General features: G+C 35.9%; 1 protein-coding gene and 1 long non-coding RNA gene across 2 annotated transcripts in view; one reads left to right on the top strand and one right to left on the bottom strand.

The window, feature by feature from the left end:
• Positions 1-25,339, top strand: part of LOC123868082 — a 169,358-nt gene that overhangs the window by 117,677 nt on the left and 26,342 nt on the right. The gene's annotated exons all lie outside the window — the stretch shown is intronic.
• Positions 1,926-24,655, bottom strand: LOC123868103. Its single transcript, XR_006796583.1, has 4 exons — positions 24,644-24,655; positions 23,386-23,400; positions 7,365-7,366; positions 1,926-2,093 (listed from the first exon to the last, which is right to left on the bottom strand). It is a non-coding gene; the product is annotated as an uncharacterized LOC123868103 (long non-coding RNA).

Here is a 25,339-nt window from a genome sequence, read left to right as displayed (position 1 = left end):
ATTCTCTTAAATAATGAATTCTAGCACCATAAACTAGCGCTATATGAAACATCACACCATTTTTAACCCCCGACATAAAAAGAGGGGTGTTATAAGTTTGCTTTGTGTATCTGTGTATCTGTCTGTGGCATCGTAGCTCCTAAAGTAATGAACCGATTTTAATTTAGTTTTTTTTGTTTGAAAGGTGGCTTGATCGAGAGTATTCTTAGCTATAATCCAAGAAAATCGGTTCAGCCGTTTGAAAATTATCAGCTCTTTCTAGTTACTGTAACCTTCACTTGTCGGGGGTGTTTAAAATTTAACTTTAGCCTTTAGCAATCGGGTACCTATATTTAGTACTTACCTATCTACTGCTTTTTTCAAAGCTACTGTTAAATATACCCGAAATAGGTATAATGTCTTGTTAAGTTACATAGAGTACTTGATTGATAAGCTATGGTAAGTAATAAATAATTCAGATTTGTAATCTGAATTCAGCTAGACCTGTGGAGGCATCATGTTTTCCACCATTGATGTAGATAGGAGGAATCTAACGAGGTTTATTTTGTAAATACGCATCCTGTTTATGCATAATCAATTGACGTCCATCAGTAAAGTCAAACATTTACGCCATATTTGTTTGCAATAGCACGTGCGCCTGTAAACAGATTACCTGAACAGGCCTAAATACATACTGTGACTGTGCTAAGATAGGCAGCTTATTGATGTTTGATGAATGATGTTTTAACCCCCGACCTAAAAAGAGGGGTGTTATAAGTTTGACGTGTGTATCTGTGTATCTGTGTGTCTGTGTATCTGTGTATCTGTGTATCTGTCTGTGGCATCGTAGCGCCTAAACGAATGAACCGATTTTAATTTAGTTTTTTTTGTTTGAAAGGTGGCTTGATCGAGAGTGTTCTTAGCTATAATCTAAAAAAATTGGTTCAGCCGTTTAAGAGTTATCAGCTCTTTTCTAGTTTTCTTGTAGAAAAGAAGGTTAGATAACCGTTAGGTTCATAATATTATGTCAATAGACAAATGTCAAAACTACGATTTTAGGCGCATTACTTTGTACCTAAAGTGTTGCTTGGGTGTCGGGCCAGATTCTTCTTTCTTGAACGTTTTCAGTTCACACAATCAAACGAAAAGTATAGTAAAAAAATGAGTAGCTTTAATACTAAATTATTAGACCTGGCTAAACTATTGTTTTGTCGGAAGGTATGGTTGAAATGTGTACTTAGCGACTAAATTTTCGATTTAGAATATCTGGACGAATCCTAAATACGTCTGGATAAGGACGATCCAGAGGATCGGATGATGTGGCGAGGGTTTAAAGCTCATTTTAGTTGCATCATGATCAAATTATATCTGAATAAATTATTATTCATTCATTCGTTCACAGAATATTTTTGTCATGGTAGCATGCTGTTAAATTTCAGCCCCCGTGAAATGCACATCTGGCTGATGGTAGATAACTGTTACCGCGGAAATGTCCGAATATAGTTAATAATTTGAGTTAATTGATTATTACGCACTGCATGTACCTACTTTGGATAATTAATGCCAATGCCTACACGTTTTGAATGCGAAATGCGGACACTGTCAAATTGTTAATATAATTTCGATACGAAAAGTCACGTTTGCGTCCAATGGACCAATGGAACGTATAATTTATGGAATAATAAATGTTACTAGCTGATGCCCGCGACTTCGTTCGCGTGGATGTAAGTTTTTTTAAAATCCCTTGGGAACTCTATGATTTTTCGGGATAAAAAGTAGCCTATGTGCTAATCCAGGGTATAATCTATCTCCATTCTAAATTTCAGGCAAATCCATCCAGTAGTTTTTGCGTGAAGAAGTAACAAACATACACACACACACACATACACACATACCTACATACACACAAACTGTCGCCTTTATATTAGTGTGATATTATTTTGAGAGAGAGAGCCAGCGCATGTCAGACCTTCGTTATTTTATAAAAGTTGAAAGCTTCTCTGCGTATTATCCCCAATACTGAGAGGGACGATCAGCGACTATGATGTTTGGATAATGGTGGCTTTGGGCGATAATGGTGTAAAAAATCTCACGTCAAAGCATAAAGTCTAAATCTATCTATAGAGTGAACTTTAACTTTGCTCAGACAATATTAAAAAGAGACAGGGTTATACCGCTGGCATAAATCTGTCTCGTTTTAACTGAAACTTAAGTCTAAACAAAGTCAAAGTGCGCTCTATAGGTTTCAACTTTAGTGTCGTGGCAACCCCCTGCCTAAAATTTTAAAGGTGTCTGGCAAATTTTGAAAACTACACCATTTCACAAAAATCTAGAAAACCACAGATATAGATTTTTAGAGCGTGTCTAGGTATATAATTTAATTATACATATAATATGTGATTGGTTAATACAAATGAGAATCAAACTACATTCGCTTGGAGCGAGCTATGAATAAGCTTACTAACACAGTATTCAGTTGTATATTTCAACATATAGCACAAAGTTCTAAACTGAACTAAATTGACAGCGGACAGGTCAAAAAGCAATTCTATCCTTTCCAATATGTTCCGCCTGGAAAATGATCTGTTAATTGAATTAATTCGATATATTTCACAACGAGAGAGAAAACTTTAATAAGCTTTCTCTACAAAGGCTTTTACTGACGAAATCTCTGATATATTATTATGCTAGATTCTAAAACTTATGTGTCGATAGAAAGATAAAATCCTCGCAGTAATAGAAGATCAACTGATCTTCCTTTCAAATCAATTGTCAATCCATTTAAAGATCATCAAAACTACTTTATATACTTTGTATCAAATAGAAACTAATTTGCCGTTAACTAAAGAAGTTTTTAATAGGTACGATCGTAGGTAAAACGAGGAAATTTGTAGAAGAACAAAAGAGACGAGCATAGCCCTCCTTTTTTGGAAGTCGGTTAAAAAGAGACGAGCATAGCTCAAAGGATTAGCAAGCTGAAGTGGCAGTGCGGTAAGTTGTCTGTTGGAAAACCGACGGTTGATGAAGCAGACGTAGTTTGGAGTGGAGACCGCGTACCGAAGTATAGGGCAATTTGACGGATGACCTGAAGAACGAGGCGGGACGAAGAAGGTGGAAGGCCATGTTTGATGGCGCATTATCGTAAAAGCTTATGTCCAGTGGTGGACGCAATATGTGTACAGGTTAATAAATTGGATTGACGATCGTAGCCGCTTAGTAAATAACTCAAAATTTAAAAACCCCCGACACAAAAACCTCTATAAGAAAACTAGAAAAGCTTATAACTTTCAATCGGCTGAACCGATTTTCTTCGATTATAGCTTAGAACACTCTCGATCAAGCCACCTTTCAAACAAAAAAAAACTAAATTAAAATCGGTTCATTCATTTAGGAGCTACGTTGCCACAGACAGATACACAGGTCAAACTTATAACACCCCTCTTTTTGGATCGCGGGTTAAAAACAGAATAATCTGTAATTAGATCGACACGAAATAGGCTGCCCACACAAAAAATGGGCGATCTACTCGACCTTCCTTTCAAATCATTGTCCATGCTGGAATGTATAGAAAAGGTAATCTTGATATCACGCGCTGTGTCTGGGAGCTAATAAGGTCATACGATGCACGACTTTTGTACTCAGGCCTTCGGAAGTCTTTTTTGCAATAATATCTGCTGTCGCAATGCAGTGACAAATATATACTTGATTAGATTATGCCCGGGACTTCGTCCGCGTGGACTCCATAAAATTTCAAACCCCTATTTTAATTCTTCTTCTTCTTCTTCTACTGCCGTCTCCTATCGGAGGTTGGCAATCATTAAAGCTAACTGGAACTTGTTCACCGCTGCTCTAAACAGTGACCTCGTACTCATGTTAAACCACTGGCGAAGGTTTTTGAGCCAGGATGTTCGTCTACGGCCAGGTCTACGCCTGCCCTTTATTTTCCCTTGCATTATGAGCTGCAGCAGGTCATATTTTGAGTTCCGCATTATATGTCCCAGATATTCGAGCTTTCTTCTTTGCTTTTAATTCTTAGGGGTTGGATTTTCAAAAATCCTTTCTTAGCAGATGTTCCCGTCATAATATCAATCTGCATGCCTAGGTCGATTCGTCCAGTAGTATGGAGCTGTGCCTTGACAGATCAGTCAGTCAGTCACTCAGTCAGCTTTCCCTTTTATTATATTTACTTAGATAAACTTAAGAGGGGTCTCTCCGTCACTCGGTTCATACAAACGTAGTTCCAATTTCATTTGAATATTAAGCAACCAAAGTCCATGAAATTTTGCAGACATATTCTTGAAACTAATATCTATATCTGTGGTTTTCCAGATTTCTGTTAGAATATTCGGTTTCGAAGTTATGCGGTCTTAAAAATTTTCATACAAATCTTTGAGCCCCTGGAATTTTAAAACTACATATTTTTAGAAAAATCTAAAACACCACAGACACAGATAGTTTCTAAAATATGTCTGCAAAATTGCATGGACTTTGGTTGCTTAATATTCAAATGAAATCGGAACTACGATTGTATGGAGCAAGTGACGGAGAGAGCCCTGTTAAGGTTGCTACATTGCATAACCACATCGATGTAATAAAAGCCCGTATTACACAGATTAATCAAGTGCGTCGCCAAGTATAGCAGACATTCCCCAGCCTAAGGTCATCGTAAATTCCTCACGTACCACGGTATTCACTTTCCACTGGTATGCTGTTCGCGTTACCATATTCATGAGGTGGATGGAAGGTATAATCCTTGATGCTTTAGTTTGGAATTGGAAATTACGATTACCATGGCACGGTTCGTACCTACCTGCCTATTTTTAACCGACTAGTTCCAAAAGAGGAAGAGGTTCTCAATTCGTCGCGTAATAGTCGGTAATGTAGGTAATTATAGTAGTTGTAGTAGTAAGCTTTATTGCAATAAAACACAACGTAACAACACCTAGGAAAAAAATAATTATTGTGCTTGGGTGCAAATTATTTTATACGGCGGCGTCGTAAATCACTTTAAAATCGCTTCCATCCTTAGACTGCATCATCACTTACCACCAGGAGAGATTGCAGTCAAGGCAAGAGTGTATCTGATTAAAAACAAATCCAACTAAAGCGAGCATTTCGTACTTTCAGTATAAAAAGTACAACTTTCTTAATTTCAAAAAGGTCATATTAACTTTAAAAAGTCTTAAAAGCTCGTAAGAACTCTTAATACTCTGTAATGAGAAAACGCATAATCCTGCATTTAATAAAACCGTTCTCAACAAAATAATGTATGTAAATTACTGTTATTTCACTTTTACTAACTAAACAGTTTAAATGCAAGCCAGCTAAGATTTTCTCTCAAAGAAAAGTCTGTGTGCTCTTTTTAACCCCCGACCCAAAAAGAGGGGTGTTATAAGTTTGACGTGTGTATCTGTGTATCTGTGTGTCTGTGTATCTGTGTATCTGTGTATCTGTCTGTGGCATCGTAGCGCCTAAACGAATGAACCGATTTTAATTTACTTTTTTTTGTTTGAAAGGTGGCTTGATCGAGAGTGTTCTTAGCTATAATCCAAAAAAATTGGTTCAGCCGTTTAAAAGTTATCAGCTATTTTCTAGTTTTCTTGTAGAAAAGAAGGTTAGATAACCCTTAGGTTCATAATATTCAAGTGTCAATTGACAAATGTCAAGCTGTCAAGATGGACGTTGCCTAGATATACATAATTATTTATTTGAAAATGATTTGTCGGGGGTGTTGAAAATTTTTAATTTACACTTGTTAAATACCAAAGATATACAGCTCATTGCAAAATGTACCTAATACTGGAGTCTGTCCCTAATTACTTTTACAATAATTTTCAATAAAATTATTCTATTTTTGTACTGTTTCCTTACATGGATGAGAACTGATATCTGAAAGGTTTAAATCCTCAAAACAATGAAAATCAAATCCAAAAAAAATATGATTCCGATGAATTGTGAACCTCCTCCTTTTTGAAGTCGGTTAATAAATAATGAAACATATTTCAACCCTGCTATCAACATAGTGTCAAAACGAAGACCATTTTGACACAAAATGTCTTTAATTCTCGATAGGTACGTTCGGTATGGTGCTTTGACTAACTGTTAAAGTCAAAGTCAAAGTCAAAGTCAAAATCATTTATTCAAAGTAGGTACAGTTGTACTCCTTTTGATGGTCGAAATGGTTAAACTTGTACGATATAGTGGTGATAATTAATTACGTTACTTAAAAAGTTCCAAACGCGCCCAAGTCTGAGAAGAGCCCACAACAAACTCAGCCGGGTATTCTTTTTTTTATTATCACCTATTTTATTACTGTACTTATATAGCACACCTCATCCAGTGTACTTGTATATATTATGCCCATTGCCCATTTCAATGATCTGTATTTTTAATAATTCCTGTTTCAATTTAAGACAATAGGAACAAAATAACACAATATAACGATATTTTTTCAATTTTTGCCCTTTTTTCGGTTTTCTAAGGTTTTGTCTAGGTTTTTTACATCAATGTGTTCTCAAAATTGTACGTTAAGAGTGTTTTCGCTTGCAGCGAAAAACCGGATTTGAACCGTTACCCCATTCAATTTGCAACAATGACCACGCTTAGGTGCAAACACAAAGAAAACAAAGTTACGTAAGTACGATGTAAGAGAACATTCACACTAAATGAATTTTTACTACCTACGCTTTAAACGCGTGCGTTTGTAAATTAATAAATAACAAACAGAAAGAAAGTTACAGGTTAGAGTTACAAAAAGAGTGACAAGGTTTATTAGTTATATCTACCAATAAGAAAACAATTAAAATTACGTGCTTATGTTGTATTGTGTGAATTAATTATAGCAATTAATTTTAGATGCTTTTAAAATTTTATAGCAAAGCAAAGTAAATAATTACCAAGAAATACATAAAACGTTACTGCAACTGAAGATCTTTCCTTGAAATGTTACATCTGGTGCATAATAATTACCTTCTCTTTAAAATACATATTTAATCCTTTGAAACAGTGAGCTATTGTAAATGAAAAATCTTATTAGAGTTAATGAATAGTGTTGCGTCACGTACGTAGTATAATTCTTTATCTTACAATTTAGTAAATTATCCACATAACACGTAATACATCAATTTCATAATAATTACATTGCTTTAATAATTACAGAGTATTTAAGAAAATACGTGCTGAAAGCAAAGTATACTTAACTTTTAATGTTATCATGGTTACATAATATCACGTATGTACTTTATGTTTTAATTTTTATCGATATCGTTTTGATTAGCATGGGTCTTTATAGATAACAGATAACACTATATCCAATAGTGTTATCTAAATAATTTTAACTCAGTACCTTCGGTTCTAGTCGTTAAAACTTGGATGGTCATGGTTACTTCTTAAATGATTGTTCTTTTTTAACCCCCGACCCAAAAAGAGGGGTGTTATAAGTTTGACGTGTGTACAGATACACACGTCAAACTTATAACACCCCTCTTTTTGGTATCTGTGGCATCATAGCTCCTAAACTAATGAGCCGATTTTAATTTAGTTTTTTGTTTAAAAGGTGGCATGATCGAGAGTATTCTTAGCTATAATCCAAGAAAATCGGTTCAGCTGTTTGAAAGTTATCAGCTCTTTTCTAGTTACTGTAACCTTCACAATTTAAATTTTTAATTTACAGTTGTACTACGAAATAGGCCTATTAGGCCAGGAATTCAAGCTTAGCGGAAAATTGTGCGTGAATTTCCACTCATGTAATTATAACGTTATACAGAAGCGCTGACCCTGCGTAGACGACAAAACTCCAAAGACATTCTACATTAATTTACCTTGCCTAAAATGGTATTCGAAAAATCTTCGCTGCTTTAAAAACGCAGATAAACTGAAGACGCTCTTACAATGTCTGAACCACCCATAGAAAGGTTCGTCTGAGACAGGTGCGCTTGCGTCGATTCTACGCCCACGCCGCTTTCCAATACTAAAATATTAAACTATTGTTCTGCCAATTACTGGTTGTTATTAAATTTTATGGTTCGAGTATTATGAATATAATGGGCGTTTAATAGCTCCATGAGACAATTCTGTAACATGAGACTTGCCTATTATTTTTCACGACGTGTTTTGTAAAATCTTTTTTTAATTTATTTAATACTAGAGGATGCCTGCGACATCGTCCGCATGGATTTAGGTTTTTAAAGATCCCGTGGGAACTGTTTAATTTTTCCGGGATAAAATGCCTATGTCAATTACAGGGACGCAAGCTACCTCGGTACCAAATTTCATACAAATCGGTTAAGCGGATGGGTTTTTGGGAATCCCGTGGGAACTCTTTAATTTTCCGGGATAAAAAGTAGCCTATGTCCGTCCCCAGGATATAAGCTAACCCTGTACTTGAATTGGTTAAACTGTTGGGCCGTGAAAAGGTAGCAGACAGACAGACACACTTTCGCATTTATAATATTAGTATGGATTCCTCACAAGCCAATTTCACATGAGTATTAAAAAAAGGTACTTCGTTAAAAGGGGGAATTAACAGACTATTCATAACATTACATGAAAGAAAATTGTATTCTTTAATGTTAGTGTGAAAAAACGAACTACGGTAAATCTTAGCATTTATCTATCTGACGATGAAAGTCGAAACTAGTTCGCAATAATCGTTAATTTCGGACTTTTACCAGCGTAAACTCAAAACTCAAACTCAAATCATTTATTCAAAGTAGGTACTGTGTTTCTTTTGATGGTCAGAATTGTAAGATTTTTAAGATGACATTATAGTGGTAATAATTCGGTTAATCCTACGTTTTATCTCAGATCAGATACATGTAAAAGTTCGAATAATAATATTTTAAATATTATCCTGACCTACTAAGCTGAAATATATAATACTATAATCTGAAATTGGTTTTCCCGCAAAGCAACTATAACCCTAAAGTTATTAACATTCCCCTGCCACTTATTTGCTGAGGTCAGCCACAAGGCGGTCGACTTAGTAATTGTATGCAAACTGCAATTTTGCTAACGTTTTGCATCTTTGCCCGCCATTTACTGGTCTGGTTCCTCCCAAAGCAATCGCGACGGCTTAAAAAATGTCCCTAGACAGCGTTATTTTTAACCGGGCAAAGAAGATTGCATGAGTATTTTCATATGTGAGTGCGACTTTTTTTTAATAAGTACAAGCTTTTGTATAACATGTTAGTATGGGGTCAAATCTTGCAAAAAAATAATTTTTGGTAGCTTACAAATGATACAAACAATGTTTTGATAGATACATACATACAATACAAGCTATGCACCCACTACAAGATCTTTTCTTATTTATCCAGTCCAATTTGAACCAGCAAAAAACCCGATTTTTCATTTACTTTTTCCATTCCCCGAAGCAACTTAAGAATGGAGAAAAACTTGACTTTCTTTTGTAAGAAACTTGACTAAAGTTTTAGCTGTTTCCAAAGACAAAGGATTTTTTCTTTAAAAAAAGAGTGCCAAAAGGAGTTACCATCTTTTTACAGTGTCATTGCCTGGGTACTTTTTAGGGTTCCGTACGCGATGGGTGCCAACGGTCCCGTCTGTCTGCAAGCGGGCTATATCTCATGAACTATGGTTGAGAGTTGAAATTTCTACAGAGTGTGTATTTCTATTGCCACTATAACAACAAATAATAAAATACCAAGATGGAGAATTTAAACATGACCACCATGCAAATTAAAAAAATACCTAGTAACTCCATAGTAATATTATAAAATCTTGTACGATGGTACGGAACCCTTCATGTGTGAGCCCAACTCGCACTTGATCGGTTTTTATTCTAAGGGCAATGCAGACAATCCTTTTCGTCTTTGAAGGATTTTTTTCTTTGAATCATCAGTATTTCGCTCAATCAGGCAGTAAAGTAATCAGAATTTTGCATGCACTATTATAATAGTAGTTTATTTTTGCTTGCATTATAATTTAGAAACCAGCGTGAAGAATGCACAGCACTAGAAGAGAAGCGAGCGTCAGGCCTTAGATCACCCGTGCAAAGCTACACCAGTGGTGGTATATTATTATAGCAGAACTTGAAATAGTGATGTAACTTGGCCAAGGTTGGCCAAGTCAAGGAATTTATTAGCAAAAACTGCGCGCTGGGGCAAAATGTAAATATTGGAGGTCACTTTATATCGTTATAATATTTAAATTTGTTGTCGTGATTAAATTTGCATTCATATGATATTCTTCAAGACACTACATTGTTTCAACGAGAATTTTTTACATAAAACATCGTTTTCTTATGTAAATCGAAAGCTATGATGTCTTGTGATATGAATGCAAGGGGTCGTGAGTTCAAATTCCGATTTAAAACAATGTGAAGTCTTCTATAAAAGTGCTTTAATATTATAATATGTTCATATTATACTCAGTCTAGGTTTCTCGCCTGTCCAGTTTGGTGACGGGTGAGGGAGATGTTGAGGATGGGGAACGTGGATTGCACTCCCCGCGAACCCTAGTTCTCAGGAGGACCTGTGGATGATGGAGACGGGGCGGTCCGTCGTTCACAGTGTGGTCCTCGAGTGGGTTGGCGTGCATGCTTCTAACGGTGTTCGGGGACACGTAGTGTCCCAGTTGTGGGTCTACTGGGATGGATATCTGCGGGTGGAATAACGAGTCCCTTTCCCGACGACGACGGGTTGTCGGTCCCTTGTGCTCCATCGTCAGCGGTGGGATCGAAATTCGTGAGGTTTTTAGTCGGTAGGAGTCCTACATAACCACTGCGCGTGGTATTCATGACAGATTGTCCTCACGATAAAAAAAAGGTAGTCTAATAAATATAAAGTCTTAAGAGCAACAAGACCTTTGCAACTCATCGTACGATCTTAATTAACAGAAATCCGTACAGTGCCATTAAGGACCCCACCTAATACGTACTAACAGTAAAGCCAAATAAGACACTCGCAAAAATCTAAGGCAATCTCGACTCCTATAGCGAACGTAAAATTTATGGCGGCGATAAAATGCGGGATGCTCCCGCGGCTAAAAGCACCGCACTCTGCGAGCTGGCATTTGTTACCATGGTCTTCAGACGAAGAATCAAGATGGACTTGACATCAAAATATAAATTGGGATAAAGACCAAAACACATTTTTTTGTGTTTGTCATAGTTTAGCTTTTTTGACGACTGATGACAACTGTGCCCAACAAGCCTCTGTGATAGTAATTTTTGCGAATATTACGACTTTTTATTTAGTTTTAAATTTAGTGTTGAAGGTGTGTAGAGTGCCACTTATGGTAATGCACCATAAGTAAGCTAAGTGATCTGTGAGCGTAAATTAAGAAACGTTACCTTTCATTCCTAAGTATGATTTGTTTTGTTGTTTTGTCCCTTTCGGGTATCCGCGTCTGACGAGACTACCTTGATTCTTTGTTCAAGCCATGGTCCTTTACAAAGATACAAGGGTCATCACCTACTATACCGCTAAATAGAAAGATGGGGCTTTTACCCGACTGCGTGACAGTGAAGACGGGGCTATGTTTTCACGGCTATCCTGGGTATTGTGTGGGATTCTTTATGCCCTTGAAGTAATACCAACGAATAGAAAGCTCTCAAGGGTAAATAAGGCGATAAATATCCCACGGGATTGTTTAAAACCTAAATCCGCTCGAAATAGTAAGTATCACCTAGTTACTTAATTTTTTTTTTAAATGTTGAAATGACTGACTATACAAAATAAGAATAAAAACAAGTGTAAATTAAAAATTTATAACACCCCCGACAAGTGAAGGTTACAGTAACTAGAAAACAGCTGATAACTTTCAGACGGCTGAACCGATTTTCTTAGATTATAACTAAGAACACTCTGGATGAAGCCACCTTTCAAACAAAAAAAAAACTAAATTAAAATCGGTTCATTAGTTTAGGAGCTACGATGCCACAGATACACAGATACACACGTCAAACTTATAACACCCCTTTTTTGGATTGGGGGTTAATAAGACTAAAAATAATATTTATTTAAAATAAAAAATAATAAAATGCCGGTTGTCCTTGACTTCGTTGCTTGGAATTTGTTACACATACCTAGTACCTACCTACCTATACCTACCTAGTAGGTAGGTATAGGTAGGTAGGACCTACCTGTATACCTTTTTGTGACTTAATTTTTATAAATTCTTGCTTACTAGTTGCCTACCGGTTTATCGAATCCTTTTTTTTTTGTTTCTAGATGAGTCAGTAAATTGGTATTTTTTATTATTCTTAAATTAAATTATTTAACTAACTTAAATTTTTAGTATATTATCATCACTGTACCTATTGCAAATTCAGCAATTGACAATCAGAATAGTAATGTCCTGTTTTAAGATTAATGCGTTATATTTAAGTTAAGTAAGTATATTAAAATATGTAGAATAGTATGTATTCATATTTGAGTATTAAAAAAATATTAAAACATGGATATTGTAAGGGTTAACCTTTTAGGAGTACTTACAGGGTTTATAAAATTTTATTTTCTGCAAAATTATGCAGAATTTTTAACAATGCGCTTTTACTGGTTTTGCGTATTTTTGGTAAATATTTTGCCTCAAGCAAAAACCTTGGGGACAAAATTTGCATTTGCATTTATATCGCGGTGCTGACCCGTCGTCGGTATGCTAACAACAGTGCTATTGTCTAATCATACAGCCTCGTGTATTTCAACGGCGAACTCAACGACGAACAAAAAAAAATCGAAATTCTAATTCACAAAATATAATAAATGCGGGTGCTAAGACGTATTTCATGTAGTGAAAAATGCATTGTTTTCAAATCGTCGCCTTGTCACACTATCACACTAATCACATCACACTATAATATTATAAAGGCGAAAGTTTGTGTGTATGTGTGTGTGTGTATGTTTGTTACTCCTTCACGCAAAAACTACAGGACGGATTTGGCTGAAATTTGGAATGGAGATAGATAATATCCTGGATTAGCACATAGGCTACTTTTTACCCCTGAAAATCCAAAAGTTCCCACGGGATTTCTAAAAACCTACATCCACGGGAACGAAGTCGCGGGTATCAGCTAGTAGTTTAATAATTTAACAATTTTTATGATTTCCGAATGACTGGACCACCAAATAGCGCAATTTCTCGCATTCCAAGAGTTTCTAAAGTACCAGTATCCCAAGGCGCTTATCTCAACTTTGACACCACACATACAATTCCCGTTTGTAATAATCGTAAAGCGGACCTAAAGGAAGTAGGAATTACGCGAATGACCCATAAAGACAGCCAGGCGCTAATCGCTGGGCCCTGATATGGGCATTAGCCACGCTGATGCTAGCTTTCATCGCTTAAGAAAATTGTATGCGATGTTTCAACTGAAGGGTTATTAGACACTTACTATTACCCGCGCTGCCTTTGATCCTAGTATAAAAAGAGACAGTAGTGCGATGTCTTTGATCTCTTTGAACGCTCTTTTTAACCCCAGACCCAAAAATAGGGGTGTTATAAGTTTGACGTGTGTATCTGTGTATATGTCTGTGGCATCGTAGCTCCTAAAATAATGAACCGATTTAATTTAGTATTTTTTTGTTTGAAAGGTGTCTTGATCGAGAGTGTTCTTAGCTATAATCCAAGAAAATTGGTTCAGCCGTTTGAAAGTTATCAGCTCTTTTCTAGTTACTGTAACCTTCACTTGTCGGGGGTGTTATAAATTTTTAATTTACACTTGTCATCCTAACTATGTAGGCCCGTTTGGGTAGCTCTTTCGTCATAAAAACCTCATAAGCCTGCTGAAGTGGCAGTGGGCAGGCCACATCTTCTGCAGAAATGATGGCAGACATGTTTTGGAATGGAGACCGCGTACCAGCAAGACCAGTGTAGGGCGACCTCCAACCCGCTGGACTGACAACCTTAAGAAGATAGTGGGAAGTGGGTGGATGAGGAAGGCGGAGGATCGGGTGTGGTGGCGCGCTCTTGGGAAGGCCTATGCCCAGCAGTGGACGTAAACAGGCTGATTGATTGAATGACTAACCCTACTGATTCCAAAGATAAATTATGCGTGTGCTGCGTGCGGTGCTAATAAGTGTGCGTTCATTTTTATCTTAAACGCTCGTCTCATTTTGGATACAAATTTTATTATATTGCTCTTTCATATTAAAATTTTTTTCCCAAATATTTATCTTATTTAATAAACAGCTGAAAGCTGATTGATGCAATTTAATATAGGATACACTTATTTTGGCCCGCTTTAAGTTCCTGAACGAATTTGAATTTCAAATCCGTCTCTTCATTAGTTTTACGCGAGCGGTTCCATAAAATTAGAATAATGCTTTCAAGAAAAATTTCCAGAGATTTTCACTATCGTAAGGTTTCAAAATTTATATTAAATCCTAAAATAAACACATTATACATTTTATAAAAAGAATATGATAACACAAAATTTTAAAAATCCCCGACACAAAAACCTCTATAAGAAAACTAGAAATGAGCTGATAACTTTCAACGGCTAAACCGATTTTCTTACTAAGAACACTCTCGATCAAGCCACTTTTCAAACGAAAAAAACTAAATTAAAATCGGTTCATTCGTTTAGGAGCTACGATGCCACAGACAGATACACACGTCAAACTTATAACACCCTTCTTTTTGGGTCGGGGGTTAAAAAGATGCACATAGAAGGGCACATGTTCACCCCTCAGTTTTAAATTTTCAAAATCATATCAATAAACATAAGTTACTATACCACGACTTCGATTTTTGAAAACCCGTTATGATTTCTCAAAATCTTTCCTTAGTTGAGATTTACGTTGTAGAGAGAACTTACTAGAAAGTTAATAAATAGATCAGCAATATGATAATGTCAGTCAGTTGAATAAAACAAAGCATTTTTGGTAGAGTGAAGTGTAATCTAAATTTATATGAATATCAGCTATGCTCTCTTTTGTTGAGTTTTCGAATGATACTCGAATAACAATCGTTTTTACATGTCACAGTTTTTGTTATGGGTGATATCGCATATCGAATAGAACTATATATCTTCTTATACTAAGCGACAACGACACTGTTACGATAATAACGTTTCATTTATTTTATTAATCAGCAGGGTTAGTATGAGAATTTATATCTCGTCAACGTTGATAGAATTCAGGCGTCGAATCACAATAATGCCAGAATAAAATGAACCTAAAGGATCTTTACTATGGTTGGAGCGCTGGTTTCTCTTTTTTGTAAGCTCTAGCCTTATTTCTTGTCTAAATTACAGGTACAGACATATTCTGTGCACAATTTCTGTAGTTCCAACGGCTGGGTGTTGATGAGTGGTCAGTGTGCGAATCAAGATATTTTTCTTATATGTATTGACTATAGCATAGAACTAGGCTTTAATAAAAATGTACTTAAGTAAATGAACTAACAGTAGTCGTACTGTATAAAGACGGCTACAGTTATGAATATAAAACCACTTCAATCGCACGCGACCGCAAAAAAGTGGTACTTTTGTATGGTAGAAAACAATTTTGCCGCTGATGCACTGTTCGCGCTGGCCCGTAAATGTGGTTGACATTGTAAAAGCTTTGACCGCGATAATGTGTTTTAAAATAACGTTTATTCCCCATTAATTTGTTGTCGTTTATATCACTTTAAATACATATCAAATATTGTGGAACCGGCAGAATTTAACCTGCGAACCCATAACACGCCTGGAGCGCCTTTGACCAGGCAATGGTTCACAGCCTGCCAAGGACCGAAAAAGATATATGTATTATGTACTCTTATTCAGTACCCAAGCGAGTGTTGGTTCCACCTAGTAGGGACCCGTTGCTGTTATCGAAATTATATAAAAAAAATATAAATAATTTTATCCAAAACAGATGATTTTCACGACTTTGTCCGTGTAGATTTGAGTTTTCAAAAATCCCGTGGGAGTCCTTTAATTTTCCCTAATAAACAATTGCGTTTTGTCCGTGTCCGAGATTCAAGTCATCTCTGTAAGAAATTTTGTCCAAATCGGTTAATCAGATGGGCCGTAAAAAAATTCGCATTATAATGATGAATTTTTATTTATGAATTATAATATGGAAGTACTTATGGAATTTTGATATAACAACAATGAAGTATGAACCCTTACAATTTGACCATGTTTGTCTGTCTGACCAATGCGCGTGCCTCAATTCAGAGATTGATCTATCTTGCTTACGTATTCTAACACATATTTGACCAGTTATTTGTTATCCGTTATTGTTATGAATAATTGTAATATTACGTTTCACTTATTTATTATTTGCACACCAAGACCTGGTAGAATGTGTAAGGTAACTTCAATCAAATGTTAAGACCTACTTGTATCCACATTCCAGCGAATAAACCATTATTTATTTATTTATTTATTTATTTATCTATGATAGAACATGGACATGAACATTGGAAAAAGTTGCTTTATCTGATATTTATCAAACCGGGGCGGTAATACAACAAACAATCTCAATACAGCGAAGAAATCTTCATCATGAAATCACAATAATACGCAAGTGCATTCAAAATTAATGTTGGCATTCGCTTCTCGTAGCTCTTCATATAAAGCTTCGCGGTTGCAGATAAAACAATCGCGCGCCGAGTCTGCAAACAATATAAGCTGAAATTACACGCCGCCAGTGAAGCGAAACAGCTCGACAGCGTATTTGATGATGTAGACGAACTGTGTGCTTCGTACGAGATTTTATATCTGACCCAACGTTGATAGAAATCGAGATAGAAAGAAGATTGTCGGCAGAGTAAAATGGACCTAAATTTCCTGGAATTAAAGTTAAAAATTCAGTACTGCCCGGTTTTAATTTTACGTTTTCAGTTGGAGTCTGTAGATGTATTGGTTAACTTAATCTCTAAAACAAGCCTGTCAAGGTTTATTTTACTTTGACGCAGAAGTGTTTCAATGCTTTTCGAATCGTTCTACGAATTTCATCAATGTTGGCGAGATGTGAATTCTTATACTAAACCTACTGGAATGACTATCTCAGCTCGACTCTGAATGAATCTAGATGTCAAGCGATGATTCATAAATGTAGAAGAGGGAGCTAACTAGAAACTTCACTACTAATATCAGGTGTGTGATTCGCTAACTCAGTGATCAAGACTTAATGATAGCCATCCAAACTGAAATGCACAGACGTTCAGTTTATACAGGTTGTAACCAGAAAGTTAGCAAAAACTAAGTGTTATTATTATATTACCTTAACTCAATCCAATGCCAACAATCATTCGCTTTATCTTGTAGTTTTAGTGATTTAGTATTTTTCAAACCCGCATTGTATAGCGTGCAAAACTCAGGTCCATAGCCCACCGCCGACGCAGCACTGACTTCGAGTGACCTGTTTACGGGACGTTTGTCCTCTAGCGTCAGTCAGATGTTTTATTTGGAATATATTGTGAACTTTTAAAAAAATACATGATTTTTTATTTTGTCGTAGTTTTATGTATGGTTTCTTATCAGTAATCATCAGTTCTACCACCTGTCTTCGTTTTTGCTAGCGTTCTGGTTACACTCTGTATAATGTAGACAAGGAGTAAGCTCGGATTTCTCGAACTCTCTACCTATTACGTTACATGAGATACAGCCCGCTGACAGACGGGCGGACGGGCAGATGGACGTACGGACAGACGGACGGACAGCACAGGCTTAGTAATAGAGTCCCGTCGGCATCTTTCCGGCACGGACTCTTAAAAATAAGAAAACTGACGGTAGGTAGTTTAAATGAGTCTGACATTCACACGGGGCGTGCCCTCGTTCTGGCAAACGCTTAAATGACGCGAAACGAGGATGGCGAGGGCACGATCTATCCAGGAATAAACGTTTTCGCTCTGTAAATTTTTATTCAGGCATTAGCTTGCAGCGAATTTGTGGCCTGAGACACGTACGACTGTGAACTAGTAAACTGGTAAATAGCGTGCATTTACCTGACGCTACCGGCAAATGACTATTGCTTACATTGAGTTATATACCATCGAGATGTAGACCTCATATTACATCAGGCGTGAAAAAAACAGCGTCGTTATCATCTCGTTATATTTTCAACTGATAGACATTCACTACTGGATATTATTATGTCTATAGGAAGGATCTAAGCCACATCCACAAACTGGGTCACTATTGTTCCTCTTATATTCATCAATTCGACAAGATCATCTTTCCACTTAATGGGGTCCTTCCAATGCTGCGATGTCCAGATTCCAGTCCCTATTTTTTTTTTATTCACTATAGGTAGGCGCTTGACCACAATCACACCTGATGGAAAGTGATGATGTGGTCTAAGATGGAACGCGTTTAACTAGAAGGTGCCTATTCACTCTTGTTTTAAAGATACCCGGATTGTAATTGGTAGGAACATTTTTAACCTAATTGTGTAAAGAGATTATGTAACTAATAAAAATTTTTAAATAAGCACTTAAATACATATTTATTTCCTTTACTCTTGTTATAAAACCATAAAAATTGCATTAAAGATAAGATTGACAAGCGGAGAAAGACATTAGTAAATACATTTAACATTTAAACAACTTGTAAAAGTTTATTTGAACAAAAAATCTTTATAAAGAGCCTTCGCAAAAATACTGACGACAAACAAATGTACGGTTGGTCTTCATGTTCACTAGACACGTTGAGCCGTTTTGCAGGACATTACCGTCTCTAGTGTATGACAACTCAATGATTGTGTACCTGATACAGGCACTGCATTTGCCTGAAGACATTACCTTAATCGAAACGCTTAGTCACTTTGACTAAATTTAACTCGAATTACACATTAAGAGGCACAATTAAAGTCACAGGCATTTAACTGGGCACTCTAGAAGGATGCGGATCGTATGCATAGTTTACAATTTGCTTTACATTACATGATGGTTTACTTCATTTTTAACCCCCGACCCAAAAAGAGGGGTGTTACAAGTTTGACGTGTGTATCTGTGTATCTGTGTATCTGTCTGTGGCATCGTAGCTCCTAAACTAACGAACCGTTTTTAATTGAGTTTTTTTGTTTGAAAGGTGGCTTCAAAGTGGATCGAGAGTGTTCTTAGCTATAATCCAAGAAAATTGGCTCGGCCGTTTGAAAGTTATCAACTCTTTTCTAGTTACTGTAGCCTTCACTTGTCGGGGGTGTTATAAATTTTTAATTTACACTTGTCTCTATTTATATCATTAATATTGTACTTTTCTCAAACAAAGCAATGATCATCGGCAATGATGTTACATATTAACAAATGGACACAATTATACCAAAATGTACCAAGTAACCTACATTTTGTCAAAAATAGTTTCAATTATAACCAGAAAATCCTAAAATGCCAAAGCACTGAAGCAAAGAGCACAAACTGGCATTTACAATAATTAAGTTTATTGACTGTTTCACAACTTCGAAATAAACTTTATCTAACGAATTTTGACGTTATGACAGTTTTTGTATCGGGAATCTGTCAAAATGACTTTATCCATTAGATAAAGTTTATCTATAACTCAAACATAACATAAGAAAAACATTTTCTTGATAAAACTTTAAACGTAAATGTGACTTTTTCGAAATCAATGCAATGTGTACAATATTGACCTACCTACAGTATATACGTACTTGGTACATTTTGTTATATCTGGGTCCATATTATAATCCAATGAAGCTCAAGGATCTCCTTCAAGGTCTATATTAAAAAAAAAATCACAAGATTAACTTTGTCGCTAACCTACAAGCCTACAATATTATAATTCTATTTGAAGAAAATAAGTTCTTATCAAACACTCCTGATAATGTCAAGGGTGCCCTAACTTTTATGCCCTTATCTAAGAATATATCAAAGTCTAGCTTGATCGGCGACGAGCAATTTGTTACGAAATGGGTACCATGCCTTTATTTTATTTGAGATAGTGTCAGCATAGGATTTTATGTGTTGGAGTCTTTTTATCGTCCCGATTTGGTGATGTCAGACAATCAGATTAGACAAGATTGTTTGAGTGTTTTCCTCTCTTTCTGCATCGTGTTCCACATTATACTCTATCCACGGAGAGAAGTTAAGAGGGCTCTCTCCGTCACTCGTTTCATACAATCGTAGTTCCAATTTCATTTGAATATTAAGCAATCAAAGTCCATCAAATTTTGCAGACATATTCTAGAAACTAATATCTATGTCTGTGGTTTTCCAGATTTCTGTTAAAATATTCGGTTTCAAAGTTACATGGTCTTAAAAATTTTCATACAAATCTTTGAGCCCCTGTAATTTTAAAACTACATATTTTGAGAAAAATCTAAAACACCACAGACACAGATATTAGTTTCTAGAATATGTCTGCAAAATTTCATGGACTTTGGTTGCTTAATATTCAAATGAAATTGGAACTACGATTGTATGAAACGAGTGGAAACGAGTGACGGAGGAGCCCTGTTAATATATGACTCTCTCTGTTATGTAATCTCATGCCAATGACAAAGACAAAAAAGACAGAAAGCCATTGACGAACAAGTCCACGAAAATATCATCTCAGCCACGATTAGGCGTATGTTTGTTATTAAGGCGATTTATACTTTAACACTATATAAATAAGGTAAGTCTTCCAATGCAATGTCTAAGCACTTTTCCGGCTCTTCTGTAAACGAATAAAGTCGAAGCCACACTTTTGATGTCAGATTTTGTATGTGACTTCGCTTCTTTTCACAAAGCTACGGTTGTACACTTTATCTAAGCCGAAAGCCGTATCGCGTCTTGTAAATCAATACAAATGAAGGAACTTGTAGTGAGCGTAAAATCTATTCAAGGCTGTTCGTAGATAGAGTTTCTAATCTCAGTTCTTACATGCGATACTGTGAAGCCGAATCAGTAACAGGATCACGTAGCCTCGTGTTCTAGATAAGCGCGTCTGTGCCACGGTAATGGTATCTGTGCTGTCTTATACCGGCTTCCCACGGTGCGTAGTTTTGCAGATTATCACGCGCCGGCTGGACGACCACGGGCAACCATACACTCCGCGCATAAGGTTCTTCCAACGATGCGTTAAGTCTATGTGGGTCTTGAGATTAGAAGCCATTTTATAAGAAGTTTATCATGAGGGATGTGTCTGCGCTACCACGGATAGTACTCTTCTCATAGTGCGTCGGTGCGGGCATCGATCCGCAATATCACGCACCGTGGGAAGCAAGAATAACAGTGCATTATCTACACTAATGAAGGATTAATCTTGAATTCTACAAGTAATGGCTTCATTTTCTTTTAATTTATCTAGATTTGGAGGATCTTGATATAAAACAAAATGTGTGATAGCTCAGTGATTAAGACGTTTGCCTCCTATTCGGGAGGCCTGGAGTTTGATTCCAGGCACGCACCTCTAACTTTTCAGAGTTATCTATTATTTGCTTTATCGGATGAGGAAAACATCATGAGGAAACTTGCATGCCTGACAGTTCTCCATAATGTTCTCAAATGTGTGTGAAGTCTACCAATCCGCACTTAGCCAGCGGGGCAGACTACGGTCTCAACTCTTTTTATTTCGAAAGGAAATTTGTATTCAGTTATAGGCTGGCAATGGTTTGCTTGCTTACTACTTTCAACATTTCCACTATCAACTACAATAAGTTTTTTATACATCATGATAGTTTTGCTATCATTATTTACATTGAACTTTTTTAGCAGTAGTATTTTTAAAATTTTGGATTTGGCTATTAGCGGTAATAATGACTCTTTTAATACATACCAATTTTTTCTACTACACTCTTTTTTCTCAAATTTAATTTTCCTGTTTCTACTAGAGAGAAGCTAGTATAAAGCTTTTAAATCAATCTTTCTCTTTTTTCCTCTTCTGTGTTAGTTTCTGGTGGGTAAGTACTAGAATAAATAAATAGATAAAATAGATGAACTATCTTTTTTCTCTTCAATTGATTGATTTTTCTCTCGAGAGAAGCTAGAAAAAAGCTTTTAGATTAATCATTCTTGTTCCTATTCTTTGCTAATTTCTGGTGGGATAAATAAATAGGTGAACTTTTATTCTTAGTACTAAGATAACATGAAGCAAGATTAGTAGCTAGATCACGTAGCCGTGTTCTAGATCCTAGACAAGCTGGAGCCGAGTCTAATAGTGTTTTATCCACGACACTAATGAACAATTAATCCGCACTTGTGCAACGCCAGGAGTTGATTTTTGAGCTCATTTCTTGCTTGTACGGAGTGAAAAGATAATAATTATACGATGATTTCACTCGTAAGTAAAAAACCTAACTCCAGAAGGTCTAAAGCGCTGGTCAACATCGCTTAGGCGTTTGTTTTTCAAGGAAATTACGACATAACATCGTCATAGCTGATACTCTTAAAAAATCTTATAAAAATATCGTTTTTTTTTTAATCGCAATTCTTACTTACTTACTAAAATATCTGTAAAACATTCAAAATTCAAAATATTATTCAATTAAACTTTTACAAGTACTTTTGAATAAATCCGAATAATAAGTAAATGCCCTGTGATACTAAATTACAAATCGTTTTCGTTTCTCAAAGCCAAGCTGTAATCTTTTTTATCAATATTAAGGCCGTAATAAATACAGTAGGTGCATTCTTTAATGCCCGATAGAGCAATTTCATCTTAAAATTCATTCCACAAAATTGCTTTTGAAGCCGTGTTTTATCAAAAATATTAGCCCAATACATTTTAACATTTCTCATCTCTTTTAAACCGTTTCCCGGCAGTAAGTTCCGGATATCTTTTATTGGAATCGAAAAATACTCGACAAAAAAAATTCATGGATTCCTCCCTGCTTTTGTTTCCCGTTTGAATTTATGATAAAAATAAGTGTCTGTTCAGACTGACCACAGCAGCGACAAGAACAATGGTCAGGTTGAATAATAATCTCGTCGCAAAATGTTTAATAAATCAGCTACATACCTGAAGTTGAATGGTATGGTTTTGTATGGCCGCGATGTGTTGTTATTGACCACACGTTCACAACGGCCGTTGAATGCCAAATTATTGTGGTACGTTTGAATAGAACCACGCGTTTGCATACGATTTGGCGACCTTTCAACACTGAGGCTTGCTTGTAGCTGTGGTACGTCTAAAAGGACTCTAAGGGAAGAGATATTAAAGCAAGATCCAGTTTTGAAATAACAAAGTATTTATATGAATACAAATAATGATGTTTTTTATATGTTTGTATGTTTAGATTTTATCTCGTAATTACAATCTTTTCTGATGATTAAAGTTCGAAATGGCTTGAAATTAAAAATATACCAGTGAATTATGAATATGGCAGACATACCTTACTTATATGTATATCTGTGATGATTTTATATGTTGTGTGTGTGTTTGTCTGTACCTAATAAAGAATTTTTAGTTACTGACTTATTAAAAGTCTCGTTTTTAGGTTTAATAAAAAATTTGTATAAAAGGTATGCATAGAGAACAATCTATACTTATAAAGGTAGCTATAGCTAGACTTTATACTTGTTTTTCTTTTTTACAGGTAAGTTCCAGTGGTAGCTCCATAATTAATTCACCAACAAAGCGTATGTATTTTCTTAACTAAGCAATTTTAAAACAGAAGAAAATCTAAATCAAATTAATAGTACTCGTATCAGAGTTAAAAAAGAGAAATGAACAAGTTACAAATGTTCCCCTAAACTTCCGGGAAGGAAAACAGGAATTTGATTACACCAGGATTGGGGAATTAATCGTCCGCAACCGATGGGCCGCGATACCATTGCTTGGCGTATTTTTATAGACAGGAGTGTTTTATTGAGGAAAGTATTTAGGTATTTAAATAGTCTGACTGCAACAAAAGATCGACTTATGCAGTCGATCTTGGTTTTCTTTGGTTGGTTTTCTTCTTATGATGTTGGTCGCTAATTTACCTATTCAGTGGTCGCTAACATGACTCTCATACTTAGAGCGGTTTCGCACTCATCCGATCCAAGGCCGTGAAAATACTTATATAAAAACTCGGATATTGCTTACGCACTAATCCGAGCTCTGATCCAAATCCAAGCTATGCAGTGACATCTTTGACATATCTAGTCGGAGCTAGCGCGTAAGCTACCATACAAATAGTGCTATGAATTCTTCGGAACGTATTTTCACGGATTCAGATGCAGTGCGTAATCGCCCTTAAGGTATATTTACCTTACTTACCTTACTATAACACAAGTTTAAATTAAAAATTTATAACACCCCCGACAAGTGAAGGTTATACAGTAACTAGAAAAGAGCTGATAACTTTCAAACGGCTGAACCGATTTTCTTGAATTAAGTGTAGCTAAGAACACTCTCGATCAAGCCACCTTTCAATCAAAAAAAAACTAAATTAAAATCGGTTCATTAATTTAGGAGCTACGATGCCACAGACAGATACACAGATACACACGTCCAACTTATAACAGCCCTCTTTTTGGGTTGGGGGTTAAAAATTGTCGCGCGTCTCTCTCTCAAATATTTACATAAGTAGGTACATATTTTTGAGCCCGTATTACTATGAATCTAAACATTTTTACAAAAATAGGACAAACCACAGATCCAGAGATTTGTTTTTAGAACGTTTTATTGAGTTTGATTGGTTATATTCAAATGAGAGCCAAATAACGTTTGTATGGAGGGTGTAGGAAAAACTACTATTTTCACATTGAATGTATGATTTCGTTTCTTAGATCTCTACTTCACACAGGATCAAGGACTCTAAAAAATGGTATTAGAATATGAAACACACCTTTATCTAACTTATGCACTTTCGAATAGAGGTGACTCGGTTGGGTCAGCTATAGAAATTATTGTATATCTAAACTGGCTCAGGTCTAGACTAATGGAAAGCTTAGCTTAGAAAAATCAAGTCATTATTATAACTTTCCTAACCAGCTCGAGATATTTATGCAGGTCAAATATAGACATAGTGACACAAGTAACTGTAAGAGTATAAATCATACATGTACACAAAAGCGAAATTTCATTAAAGTTTTAAAAGCTTTTAAAATTTTCCGAACTCCGACTCCCTTCACATTCTGGTTGCGTTTTATTTATTCACGTTTCTATATCGAAAGAGACTTCCAATTGACACGTTATATATATTCATACAATAACCCCAGGTTTTTATTAACCCACAACCCAAAAAGAGGGGTGTTATAAGTTTGACGTGTGTATCTGTGTATCTGTCTGTGGCATCGTAGCTCCTAAACTAATGAACCGATTTTAATTTAGTTTTTTTGTTTGAAAAGTGGCTTAATCGAGGGTGTTCTTAGCTATAATCCTAGAAAATCGGTTCAGCCGTTTAAAAGTTATCAGGTCTTTTCTAGTTACTGTAACCTTCACTTGTCGGGGGTGTTATAAATTTTTAATTTACACTTGTTATAATGTCATCCTTAGGGTTCCGTGCCGGAGGGGTGCTATCGGGACCCTTTTACAGAT

The sequence above is a fragment of the Maniola jurtina genome, chromosome 9 (assembly GCF_905333055.1).
Source record: "Maniola jurtina chromosome 9, ilManJurt1.1, whole genome shotgun sequence".
NCBI lineage: Eukaryota > Metazoa > Arthropoda > Insecta > Lepidoptera > Nymphalidae > Maniola > Maniola jurtina.
The sequence above is the reverse complement of the archived record's forward strand: the minus strand, read 5'-3'. Positions and strand labels throughout refer to the sequence as shown.